The sequence below is a fragment of the Nicotiana attenuata genome, chromosome 11 (assembly GCF_001879085.1).
Source record: "Nicotiana attenuata strain UT chromosome 11, NIATTr2, whole genome shotgun sequence".
NCBI classification, from domain to species: domain Eukaryota; kingdom Viridiplantae; phylum Streptophyta; class Magnoliopsida; order Solanales; family Solanaceae; genus Nicotiana; species Nicotiana attenuata.
The window spans coordinates 859340-872502 of NC_031999.1; positions in this window are offsets into that span (position 1 = coordinate 859340).

A 13163-nucleotide genomic window follows, 5' to 3' on the forward strand; every position below is an offset into this window, starting at 1 on the left:
GTGACGCCAATGACTATGCAGTGCGGGCAGTGCTAGGACAGCGGAAAGACAAGCTAATGCACCCAATTTAGTACACTTGAGTGGGGCCCAGCTGAACTACACTGTGACTGAAAAGGAGATGCTGGCTGTGGTGTTCGCATTCGACAAGTTCAGATCATATTTGATTGGCTCTAAGGTAATTGTATATACTAATCATGCTGCTCTCAGGTACTTGATTGAAAAGAAGGAGTCCAAACCGTGCCTGATTCGTTGGGTGCTGTTATTGCAAGAGTTCGACCTGGAGATTCGTGACCGTAAGGGCACAGAAAACCAAGTTGCTGATCATCTATCGCGACTTGAAGGAGCTGAACACTCAGTTGAGGTAGAGGATATTCTGGAAAGTTTTCCAGACGAGCAGCTACTCGCCACAAGCCTTGAGGAAGTGCCATGGTATGCAGACTTTGCAAATTACTTGGCAAGCGGTATAGTTCCCTATGACCTTTCCTCTGTGCAAAAGAAAAAGTTTTATCGTGACTGCCACATGTATTACTGGGATGGACCTTATCTGTTTAGAATATGTGTTGACAATATGATCCGGAGGTGTGTCCCCAGATAGAACAATCTTCTATTTTGTAGGCATGTCACGCATCGGCATAGGACAGACGTTTTGGAGAAGTCAGGACGGCAACAAAAGTTCTAGAAGCCGGGTTCTACTGGCCAACAGTGTTTAAGGATGCACATCAATAGGTGAAGGGCTGTGATGAATGTCAGCGAACCGGGAACATTTCCCGTCGCCATGAGATGCCCATGAACCCAATTCAAGAGGTTGAAGTGTTCGATGTATGGGGGATAGACTTCATGGGCCCCTTCGTCAGCTCCTTTGGCAATAAGTACATACTTGTTGCTGTAGATTACGTGTCCAAATGGGTGGAAGCTGAAGCACTCCCCACCAATGATGCAAGAGTGGTGGTGTGGTTTTTGAAGAAGAATATATTCACCCCGTTCGGGACCTCGAGAGCTATTATCAGTGACGGAGGCACTCACTTCCGCAATCGAACCTTCGAGAAATTGCTAGCAAAGTATGATGTGCGCCACAAGGTGGCAACCCCATATCATCCTCAGACCAGTAGACAGGTCGAGGAGGCGAATAGAGAGATAAAGAGTGTGCTGACCAAGATTGTGAACGCCACAAGAACTGATTGGCCAAAAAAGCTAGATGATGCACTCTGGGCCTACAAAATCGCTTTCAAAACGCCAATTGGTATGTCACCATATAAGTTGGTGTTCGGGAAGGCCTGTCACTTGCCAGTGGAACTAGAACATAGAGCTTGGTGGGTAATGAAACAGCTAAATCTGGACATTGAGGCTGCAGGAACAAATAGAGTCACAGAATTGCATGAGCTAGACGAGTTCCGATTTCTTGCTTTCGAGAGCACGAGGTTATACAAGGAAAGAATGAAGAGGTTGCACGACAAGAACATTGTTGAGCGAAATTTCAATCCCGGAGACATGGTATTGCTTTATAACTCAAGATTAAGGCTATTTTCGGGTAAACTCAAGTCACGATGGTCTGGACCATTTCGAGTGGTCGAAGTATTCCCTTCAGGGGCCGTAGAGATTGCCTCCGAGAAAGACTCTCATACATTTAGAGTCAATGGGCAGAGATTGAAACTATATGTGGGCCTGAATGAACCAAAGGAAGTGTCAGAGATCCACCTGACTGAACCTCAGAGGTCGAGCGAGCCTAAAATGCGCTTATCTGCGTCGTGCTGCGATGTTAAATCAGGCGCTGCATGGAAGGCAACCCATTGATTTGTTGTAATCATCGTGCCACGACATTAACTAAGGCGCTGGTTGGAGGCAACCCAATGATAGTAGTAGTTGTTAATTTTGAGTTTGGGAAGTACTAACCAATGCAGGTGAGCTTGGGCAGGTGATAAGTCCATCTGACGCGGAAAGAACAGGTGAAAAAATGAAAAAAAATTCGTGCCCAGGAGCTCACCCGCGCTACCCACCATGCTACAGGCCGCGCATATGGGCAAACATTCTACCTCTGCTCTCAAACACTAGCGCGACCGCGCTATGACCGCGCATATGGCCAAGTACACTGTCTGGACTAGCGCGGCCGCGCTCGTACCGCGCTATGACCGCGCTAGTCCCACCCACCTGACACATTTTTTTTAACTTAAGAATTGTTTTTTTTATTTTATTGTATTTTTTTTCCTTTTTTCTATTCTCCCCCCCCCCTCCCTATCTAATTAATCCCCTCTCTTCACTCCAAAACAAAAATTCCCAAACGCAGAAACAAATTCCCCCCAACCCTAACCCCCTTCTTCTTCAAAATTCCATCTTCTTCAACTTCCCTCTTCTTCAAATTCCCAACCCAACTTCCCCAAATTTCAAGCCACGCTCTCCCTTACTCTTCTTCACTTCTCCCCACATTCTCTCACTACATGTATGATTTCTTTGTGCCATTTTCTTTTTTATTCACGATTTTCATTTTCTTTGTTTTATTTATGAGTAGCTTTTTCTTTTCTTTTCTTAGTAGAAGTTTGTAGTGTTTGTGTAATGTTTGTGGGTGGTAATGTTGGTGGAGTTGTATCTTAACTTAGTGGGTGTTTTTGGGAAACATTGTGGTGTTATTGGGGTTGTAACAGGTTTGAAATGGGGTGTGAGTATATAATGCCCACAAGGTGTTTGTTTAAATGCCTCAGTAAATATAATTGAGTAATTGTGACCAATTGTGCGCGTGAAGTCTGAGTAAGCGCATTGAGTCACAATTTTTTTTGGGTTGTGCTAATGTTATTCCTTTTTCTAGGTACTATGGCTCCATCTAGGAAACGCCGCACCACAGGTGCCTCTTCCAGCAGTCAAGATGGATCATCCAGGGCGCGCGGGTCAGCTCCTGCTCGTCCCTTTGATAGTAGCAGGTTCGTATCGGCCAAGGCTCGGGACCACTTTGCGGATAAGGCCCCTAAGAAACCGATACCGAAAAGGGGCATAGATATAGGGTCGGTCCAGCCGGGCTGCCCTCACTTGTATACTGAGCTAGTAAGGAGGGGGTTACAAATCTTCATTGACGAGCCGAACGAGGAGAATGTGATGGTTGTCCGCGAGTTTTATGCCAATGTAAAAGAACATGTGAATGGCGTAGTAACTGTGCGCAGAAAGGCGGTGGATGCCTCTGTTGAGGCTATACGGAGGATGTACCAGCTGCCCCCTCCTGTGGATCCCTATGATGACTATTATGAAGGGTATGGCAGGTCACACACACAGTGGGAGATGTTCTCTGAAACAATCTGTGTACCCGGAAAGGAAATTGTCTGGATGAAGTATGGTCGGAAGTTTCACTCCTCGGCACAAACCTTTGAAGGGAAGTGCTGGTTGTATGTTATCAACAACCGCCTGATCCCGTCTTAACACTACGGAGGTGAATGGTCCTCGAGCGGCTCTGATTTGGTGCTTTATTAATGGTCACAACTTTGACGTGGCCAAAGTGATTCATGAGGAGATGTTCACCCGTTGTCCGGTGAAAAGGTATGGGTTCTTCTTCCCTTCCTTAGTTACTCGACTTTGCCGGGCAGCTCGGGTGCCGAAAAATGTGGATGTGGATGGGAGAGTGCCAAAAGACCACAAGTTCCGAGCAGACAAGGTCACAACTGGTAAGGAGCCGGTGGCAGCAGGTGGTGATGATAATGGTGAATCTGATGACTCTGCGGATGAGGAGGCTCAGCAGGAGGATGTGAGGGCCGAGCCACAGGCCCATGAGCAAATAGCAGCAGCTGCAGCGCCATCTGGGACTGCAGCACCATCTGGAGCTGCTCGGGTTACCCGGTTCACAGCTTTGGAGCAGGAGGTGGCTGGATTGCGTACCTCGGTCGCTGACTTGGGTACACTTGTTGACGCGGTGGCTGCCCAGCAAGTGAAATCGGAGAAGAAAATATTGGGCTGGCTGAGAGCTCTGGGTCGTGCTTGCAATTTGAACCCAGACACGGTCTCCGATCAAGAGTGATCTTTCAGGGAAGTTCCTTTACCTCACTGTTCTTTATTTTGTATGCCATGAGGACATGTCTTCCTTTTAAGTGTGGGGTGGGGGCTACTTCAATGTATGTATGTATATGTAACAACTTAATTGTTTGATGTTTTCTTTGTTTTCTTGATTGCTTTTGATGGTTTTGAGTAATAGTCAAATTAGGTAAGTATAAAGTAGGCAAGTTGACTTGTCCCGACGACGGATCTCTTTCGACGGGGTTCTTGAGGGTCTAAGTCGACATAAAAAAAATCTAGAAAAAAAAACAAAACAGGAATATGTTGGACTCTTCCTGATGACGGATCTTCTAGACAATTTTCTTGAGAGAAGTAAGTCTAAAGAAAATACCAAAAAGATTTTTTTTGTTTTAGGTAGTGTAGTAGCTCCCCCTTGGTTTTTCTTTGGGTCACGGTTCTTTTCCAAGGGTGTTGCTTGAACCGGGTGTAGTTAGTTTTTGTTTATTTTGTTTTTAGTTTTTAGTTAGTATTGATGGGCTACGAGCTGAAATAGAAAGAGAAACCCTTGGCGTTGATACACCTGAACACAGTAGACACTAGAGTGTAACGCTTAGTCTCAGTGGTTGATTTTTGCTAGAGTGCCTTAAATTGTATGTTTGTAACTGACTTGAATACTCAAACGAGAGTGTCTTGATAAGCCAATGTGGAGTGAGTCATGTGCCATGTGTATATGAGTTGTACTGTATTCTATGCTCTACATTCGATGCCTAGGACTTGCCACGTGTGTTTGCAAAGAGAAATAGTAGCTTTATTCAGTCTTAGAAGTGATATAGGCATTTCTTTGTTAAGCCAGATATATAAAGTAGACCCACCTAAATGCAATACATCGTAATTAACCCCGTTGAGCCTGTAAGTCTATTTCTTTGGCAACCACATTACGAACCTTACCCAATTGTTTGAATGACCCATCTGTTTGAACCCTTTTACCTCCCATGAGCACTTGAATGGTTATGAAATATGCAAAAGTTAAAGTGTGGGGTGGTGGTTTGGTTTTTGAGTGGAACCAATGAAATAGAGAAAATGTGCAGTTTTTGAAAAAGTAAAAGAATAAGCACCACTTAAAAAAAAGAGAATTAGTAAATGTAGTAGTGATAAGTGGTCACTTGATAGAATTGCACCGAAAGGAATGGGATGTTATAAATAAAAATGCGGTAGAATGTCTGATTGACATAAGTATGGTTTTGAAGGTTAATGTGATTGTATGAAAAGTGCTTAGGGAGGTTAGTCACTATATCCAAATATATCCTACCCGTCCCTTAGCCTACATTACAACCAAATGAAGTCCTAATTGATCGTACACTGAATGGGCTCGATTAGTAGAGTAGTACACTACGGGCAAGCCTATGGTGCATCTTTGTGGCATGTGAATGTTCTTTTGGAGAGTGAGCGAATTTTGTCCATCTGAGTTCCTAATTGTTTTTAATCATATTAATTGTGGAACTACTCTCTTGTGTGATGTGAGGGCATGTGATTCACAAAGGAAAGGTAAGTCTTGACTTCTGTATAGAGTAATTTGAGTAAGTGCGAATATTGCACGGCATGTGAGAGTCGACTTTTGAGGCAAAGATTGTTCACTACTAGACGTGACTTTGGTGATTTGTTCTTGGTGTGATACGTTAGGGGAAAGGCTTAGTGAAGGAACCTTTATTGAGTGTGGTGGATTGCTCGAGGACTAGCAATGATTTTAGTGTGGGGTGTTGATAATAGGCTAGATTCATGTAATTTGGCGACTCTTTATGCCCCAGCTTGACTATGTTTCACTGTTGTAGGATAGTTAAATGATGATAAATTGTCTCTAATTGTGAATTTCATGTTTTGCAGGAGCGAGTTGCGCGTACGAGGACTTAGGACTGTATTTGGATATAAAATGAAGCAAGGGAAGCCCCTCGGAGCTGAGTAAGTTGAATGAAGAGAGAAAAGAAGAGCTGAAATGATGATCCACTAGCGCGACCCCGCTAGCCCAGGAGTTCGAGGCAGAATACTATGCCATATGCGCGGTCAGTAGCGCGCCCACTAGCGCGACCGCGCTAGTCCAGTTCAGAAAATATAATTCGGGGGTAAACTTGGAAGTTCGGGGGTAATTCCACTTAACCTATAAAAGGTCCAGCTCGCCCAAAGGGACATTATTAAGGTTTTTACAGCTTAGTTGAAAGCAAGGAGAGGAAGAGGCAAGGAGGATAATTCAACATCGAGTTCTTCCTTTCTTCCTTTTGTATTTTACCATTTATGATGAATTTTGCTATTTTTATGATGAACAAGATTATGAGTAGCTAAGTATTTAGTCTAGGGTTTTGATGGAACCTGTTGAAGGATGAACTTCTTGTTGTGTTAATATAGTTTGCCCAGTTTAATCTCTATTTGTTCAACTACGTTCTTGTTGTAGTTAATTGATAGGATCCTCAATTAGCTGTGCCTATTTAGTATGTATTATTCGGGAGAGAGTGCATATTTATGTAATTGTTGAACAACACCACTCCCAAAGTATATGAGGGATCAATAACTGAGGGTTTAAAGGCGGGATTAGGGATAACGAAGCCTTGGGTGCGATCTAAAGTGAGCTGTAATAAAAGCCAACTAGCGTAACTCGGGAGAGTACGTCTAGTAAATTGTCGTAATTACACGGGAGAGGTTTACGGTAGTAAGAGCGCTCATGATCGATAGAGACGATTAGGGAATTCTATGCGAAACATAATAGGAAGGGATTCCATCAATAGGGGAAATCATAACCTTAGATCCTTCTCGCATTTGCTTACAACTCATTCATAGTTAGCTGCTAGTTTACTTTAGGTTATTCAGTTATAGTTAGTTAAAACATCACCAATTGTTATTCAAACATCTGGGAAGTTGATTACGAAGAATTTAGTGAGTCTAACAAAAGTAATTGGTAGGTTAATTCTCTGAGGATTCGACTCTAGGCTAAATACTCGAATTATATTTGCAGCGACCGCTTTGTCCTTTTTATAAGGCATAGTTGGGCGTGATCATCTACTTCAGAAATAGTGTACGCACTGGAGAAACTCGGCCCGAAGGTAAAATGGCAAGAATTGGTGAACATGCTTCACCAAGGACACCTAAGGGAGTTGAGAAGCGACCAAGGAAGAGCCAATTTCGGTCGCGGACGAGAACAACACCAAGGCCCTCCAAAGCCACCCTCCCCCGCCCGCACCATTCAAATGATCATCGGTGGAGGCGACGAAGCAGCAATCAACAACGTAAAGTTTACCACCACACATAAACTGAAGCGATCAATCACCCACGAACGATATGATCACCTCGGAGACAGTATCATCTTCGATAAGCCAGATACCAACGGTTTGACTTTTCCTTACTTTGATGCTCTTGTCATTACTTTACGTATTTTGGATGCTAATGTAAAAAGAATAATGGTAGACGGCGGAAGCGGTGCGTGTATTATCCACCCTCGAGTTCTCGCACAAATGAAGCTCGAGGACAAGATAGTACCGCGCTGCATAACACTAACAGGTTTTAACAATGCAGTTGAGCGAATCTCAGGAGAAATAACGTTGCCCGTTCTGGCCAGAGGCGTCACCTAGAAACAACGTTTCATGTCATGAACCAGGACACAACTTACAACGCCATCATAGGACGACCATGGATACACGCCATGAGGGCCATCTCGTCCAGCCTGTATCAAGTAATCAAGTTCCCTACTCAGTGGGAAATATTCAGCATCAGAGGCGAACAGCGCACAGCCCAAGAATGCTATCGCATCATCCAAGATTATACATACACTCGACAGCTAAAGGGAATAGACTTAGAAGCATAGCAGTTACCAAAGTCAGGGTCCAAACTCAACGAACAAAAGGACCTCACCAAGGACCCCGACGTCGTAGAAGCCGCAGGGTCAATGGTAGAAGACCTCGACCCCGTCCAACTAGACAACAACGACAACAACAAAAGGGCTTACATAGGCCATAAACTCTCAGAACGAGGTAAATTTCATAAGTTTTTAATTAACGACGCCGATTTGTTTGCTTTCTCCCACGCAGATATGCCAGGTATCCTAAAAGACGTTGCCACTCACAAGTTGAACGTCGATCCACTCTATCCTCTAGTATGACAAGTAAGAAGAAAATTCAATGCCGCAATCAACGAAGCCGTCAACGATGAGGTGCATAAACTACTCGCTAATGGCTCCATCCGAGAATCGGCATACCCCAAATGGGTCGCCAACGTAGTCATGGTGAAAAAAAAATAGAAAGTGGCGGATGTGCGTGGATTTCACGGACCTAAGCAAGGCTTGCCTGAAAGACTTCTTTCCGTTGCCTCACATCGATCAACTCATCGATGCAACGACAGGGCACGGGTCGTTGAGCTTTTGGACGCCTACTCAGGTTACAACCAAATCCTCTTGCAGGAGGAGCACCAGGAAAAGACTACTTTCATCACCCACCAGAGAACATACTGTTACAGAGTCATGCCATTCGGGTTGAAGAACGCAGGGGCGACTTATCAAAGGCTGGTCACCAAGATGTTCAAGGACCAACTCGGCAAAATAATAGAAGTGTACATAGACGACATGTTGGTCAAATCAAAAAGGAAGGAAGATCATATCGACTACCTGAAGGAAGCCTTCGGTATACTAAGGCAATACAGTATGAAGCTAAACCCCAAAAAGTGTGTCTTCGGCGTAACTTCGGGCAAGTTCCTCAGTTTTCTGGTATCACAAAGAGGCATTGAGGTCAACCCCAACCAGATCAAAGCCATCGAGGGAATACCTGAAGTATTGACCAGCAAGAAACAGGTACAAAAACTGACAGGCCGTATAACTGCCCTGTCAAGGTTCATCTCACGATCCTCCGACATATGCCACAAATTATTCAACGTGCTAAAAAAGGACAACGGGCTCCAGTGGAATTCAGAATGCATCGAGGCCTTAAGAGAACTAAAGGCATACTTGTCCTCGCCCTCGCTACTCGCCAAAGCAGAACCCGATGAATGCCACCTGATATACTTGGTCGTATCAGAGGTTGCAGTAAGCGCAATATTGGTCCGTGAAAACAAAGGTACGCAATCTCCAATCTATTACATTAGCAAAACCCTGGTCGACGCCGAAACAAGGTACCCCCACCTCGAAAAATTGGCCTTGCCATTGGTTAGAGCTTCACAAAAGCTTAGACCCTATTTTTAATGCCACCCCATATCGCTTGTGATGACCTTCCCACTAAGGAGCATCCTACATAAACCTGAACTGTCGGGTAGATTGGCCAAGTGGGCCATAGAATTGAGCGAGCATGATATAACATATCAGCCACTGTCACACCTTCCTTTTCACCCGAAAGGTATAGGGGATAGGGAGTTTTTCCAATTAAAGTGACAATAATCGAGACGGGATTATTTATATTCAAATTCAGAGTCGCCACTTGGGATAATTTATGGTGTCCCAAGTCACCGGATTAGTCGCCACTTGGGATAATTTATGGTATCCCAAGTCACCGGATTAAAATCCCGAATCGAGGAAGTTTGACTCTGTTTTACAGTCCGCGAAATACAGAAATTCGGGTGAGGAATTCTGTTAATCCGGGAGAAGGTGTTAGGCATTCCCGGGTTCCGTGGTTTTAGCACTGTCGTTCAACTATTATTAATTGGCCTAATTATCTGATTAATTACATATTTAAAACCTATTGTGCATGTTTAGCTTTTTAACCGCTTTTAATTATTTATGAAATTTTTTTTGGAACAAGTTACGATTGTCGTACACTTGTTTGTTTTTGTACATGTTGCGAATCGTGTCACGGGAACCGTACCCACAATCTACAACATGTGTATTTTATTATTGTTAGAAGTTATGGTCCGGTCACATGAAATGCACACCCGAATTAGGGATTGGGTATCACGATCATGCCATGGGAAACGTACCCATAGCCGTAATGATTTATTAATCGCGCCTAAAGCAACCTACGAATGTTTATGAATTATTTTACAAAACTACTTTGAGATTACGCGTGAAAGGCCTGTGATTATGGAGCACTTTTGCTAAAAGAGATTTCATGCTCATATCCTTTTAACTCTTTATTTCATGCATTTGACCAAACCCAATTTCTAAGACATGCAAACAAATTAATTATCTAATGGACCGGTCGTACCCCTATCCCACGCCTCAGTTCATTCACGAGCAAGTCAGGCATGATGACAAAGATGTGGTATTCATGAAAGCATAAAGAATTACTATCTAACAAACAAAGGCAGAAGTGATAATAACAGGATAAGACAAAATGGTGGATTTAAAATATGGTGAGAGCCTGCATTTCCTAAATCCCTTCCAAAATGACCTCTCATTACTACAATAACATCAATTTGGTAAGAGCACTCACACCAAACTTCACTAAGTTCACCAGACCCACATATGCACATATTGCTCATGGTGTATGCGATGCAAATTTCACATGAGCAAACAGAATAGCTTTCATTTTTACAATGAAGGCAAACTCAATAATTAGAACTTTACACGTTATGCAGGCACCTCAAGACAAAGTTGATGGAGAAACCGAAAATGCATCGATCACGACTTAGGCCACTGAAAATGAATATCAAATCGAGGAGTCTGATAATTAGTAAGCAACAATAACGATTAAGGCTTCAAATATTCTGTCTAAATTTCAACCATCATGCTTGGGTTACAAACATAAAGTTATTCCACAAATTGATTTTTAAGCCCAAGTCTAGCATCTTTTATGTGCGACTCCAAATGGGACAGTAAGGATGCTCAATGACAATTAAATGGAGATAATAGTAACTTGTGCTTCATTTGACAAGTTGCAAGACAAGATTAAACTCCAAACATACATACGCCAAAATTCAAACTAGTATGAACATTGGATGCCTTTTTACTATTACTCCTCATTCTTATAGGCAGAAACAGAAACTCCTAATCCCTTTGAACCCAGGCTCACATCATATAAAAAATTGATACCAAAGTAAGAACAAGAGGGGAAAGAGCTTGACCTGAAATTGCTTCCCAATTAATATAACTTCTGCAACTATGACAACTGAAAATCAAACTTTCAATTGATAAAATTTCCAACAGTACAAGGACAGAATCGAGCGAACGCTACAACCAAAACTCGATCCATCAATCAAACTCAAACGGGATCACGAACCGCGCTGAATTAAACTCTTGATTAACCTTGTTCAAAAGCTAATACAAGCAAATCCGACGCCGGAATTCATGCGTCCAGTAGCAAACAAACGAGGCAGCAACAAAACTAATTCGGAACTGGAATCGGGAACTCGAAACACCCGTACTGCGAACCTCGGGCAGCAACGACAAGCCAAAATTGAACTTCAACTAAGTTTCATCTAAAAATCAAAACCAGGAATGAATAGTAGAAACAGAAAGATTAGAATGTTTTTTTTTTCATGTTTTCTGGTTTTCCAGAAATCAAAAGGAACAAAACTAAGAAAATTTCCAAAGAGGAGAATCGAAAATTCGAATAGAAGGGCCCCAAATCTCCAGAGAAAAACTGGAAAGAAACCAAAATAAGACCCCAGCCCTTTTTTTTCTTCCGAAAATCCTCAAAAATTTTCTGTGTCTCCACCTCTCCCTCTGTCCCGATTTTCTGTCTCCCTCGAGAGTGTGTGTGTGTTTTCTGCAGATGAGATGCGGCTGAGTTCTTTAGGTGGAGCTAAAAATGGCTGATTTTTAGGGAGGGGGGAGACGGCGCTGGTCCCTCTTCTAAAAGGGGGGTTCTGATTATTGTGATTAGGTCTCTTCCTCTATCTAATAGGGTTAAGGATATAGGGTTTTAGGGGCTAGGGATTTGGTGTCACAGGGGTGATTTATGTCACTCTGAATTCTGTCCGAGGTTCACCTCCGTGCGGCAATCAAGCCCAGCCTTGATTTCAGCCTTTCCAACACTTAGTTTTAATTTAGGGATATTTTGAACTTAGAATGAAAATAGGCAGCAAAACAATAAATAAAGGCACACGATATACAGGAATTTCTTTCCAACTCGTATTAATATGTGAATACAAGAACACAAAAGCCAACCCTATGGCCAAGACAAAGAATTCCCTAATTCCCTGCCCCAAAATGATTTTCCCACCCTTAGGAAATGACTTAGACGATTTTGGCTTCACAAAAGCTAAGTTCTGCCCTTTTTTTAGACAACCTAGGCACATATTTATAGGCTACAATCAGTTGACAAGCCCCAACAGATGGGCAAACAAGTTAGGACAATGTACAAAAACGTGGGCACATTTTTAGGCCATGATCAGCATGTCTTGGGAGAGGTTGCAACTGCCAACTGCTTCCCATGTGCTTTGCACATGCTTTCCAACTGCTGCTTGTGCACAGCATGTGCCAATTTCGACCAGCTGCCTTGTGCCCAAGGCTGGCATTGCGCCCAGCCTTGCCCTTGACACTGCTCCGCGCCAATGTCATGGCCACTGCTCGTCACCCGCTGACTTTGTCGCACACGTTTATTGCCACAACTGCCCGCTCATGTCAAGTCGCCCCCAACTTGATCAAATCTGCCCGCATCAATTGCCATTGCTTGTCCGGCATTTCCTTGCCTTGCCTTGCCATGTCTTTGCCCCTGCTTGACATGGATTTGCCTTGCCATTGTTTCGCCAANTATCGCTTGTTCTTCAATTTCCTTTCAAGCCTCATCCGTTCCATCCCCCTCTCAGAATTTCCCATTTTATTCTTATCTTTAGTCCAATTTTCTTCTTATGTTAGTTAAGAGTTTGTTTTAGTGTTGGATTGTTTTCCATTTTGTTAGCGGAATCCTTATTGATGTTTAGTAGAAATTTCAGTTTGGACGCTAATGCTATCTTGGTTTGTAATTGTATTTGTTAAGGGTTGGGGGTATTAATTGGGTCTTGCAAATTCAGAAGGCCCAAGGAAGAAAGGTTAGCCCAATTGGCAAGCGGGGTTTGGGTCCTGGGTCAACTTGCCCCGGGGGGTTTTAGGGTAATAACTGGGGTGGTGAAGGGTATCTTTGGGACTCTAGATGGGGGAATCTTTTGCTAACTAACTGAGAAGCTTCTAGGAAAGCTGAGTGGGGGATCTAACTTGACTTTCAGATTTTTACCTGAGGATTTTTAAGCAATAAGCAAATTCAAAAGGGGGTCAAAGTGAAAAGGGTTAAAATCTAGCTGCTGCCCTAGTCCCT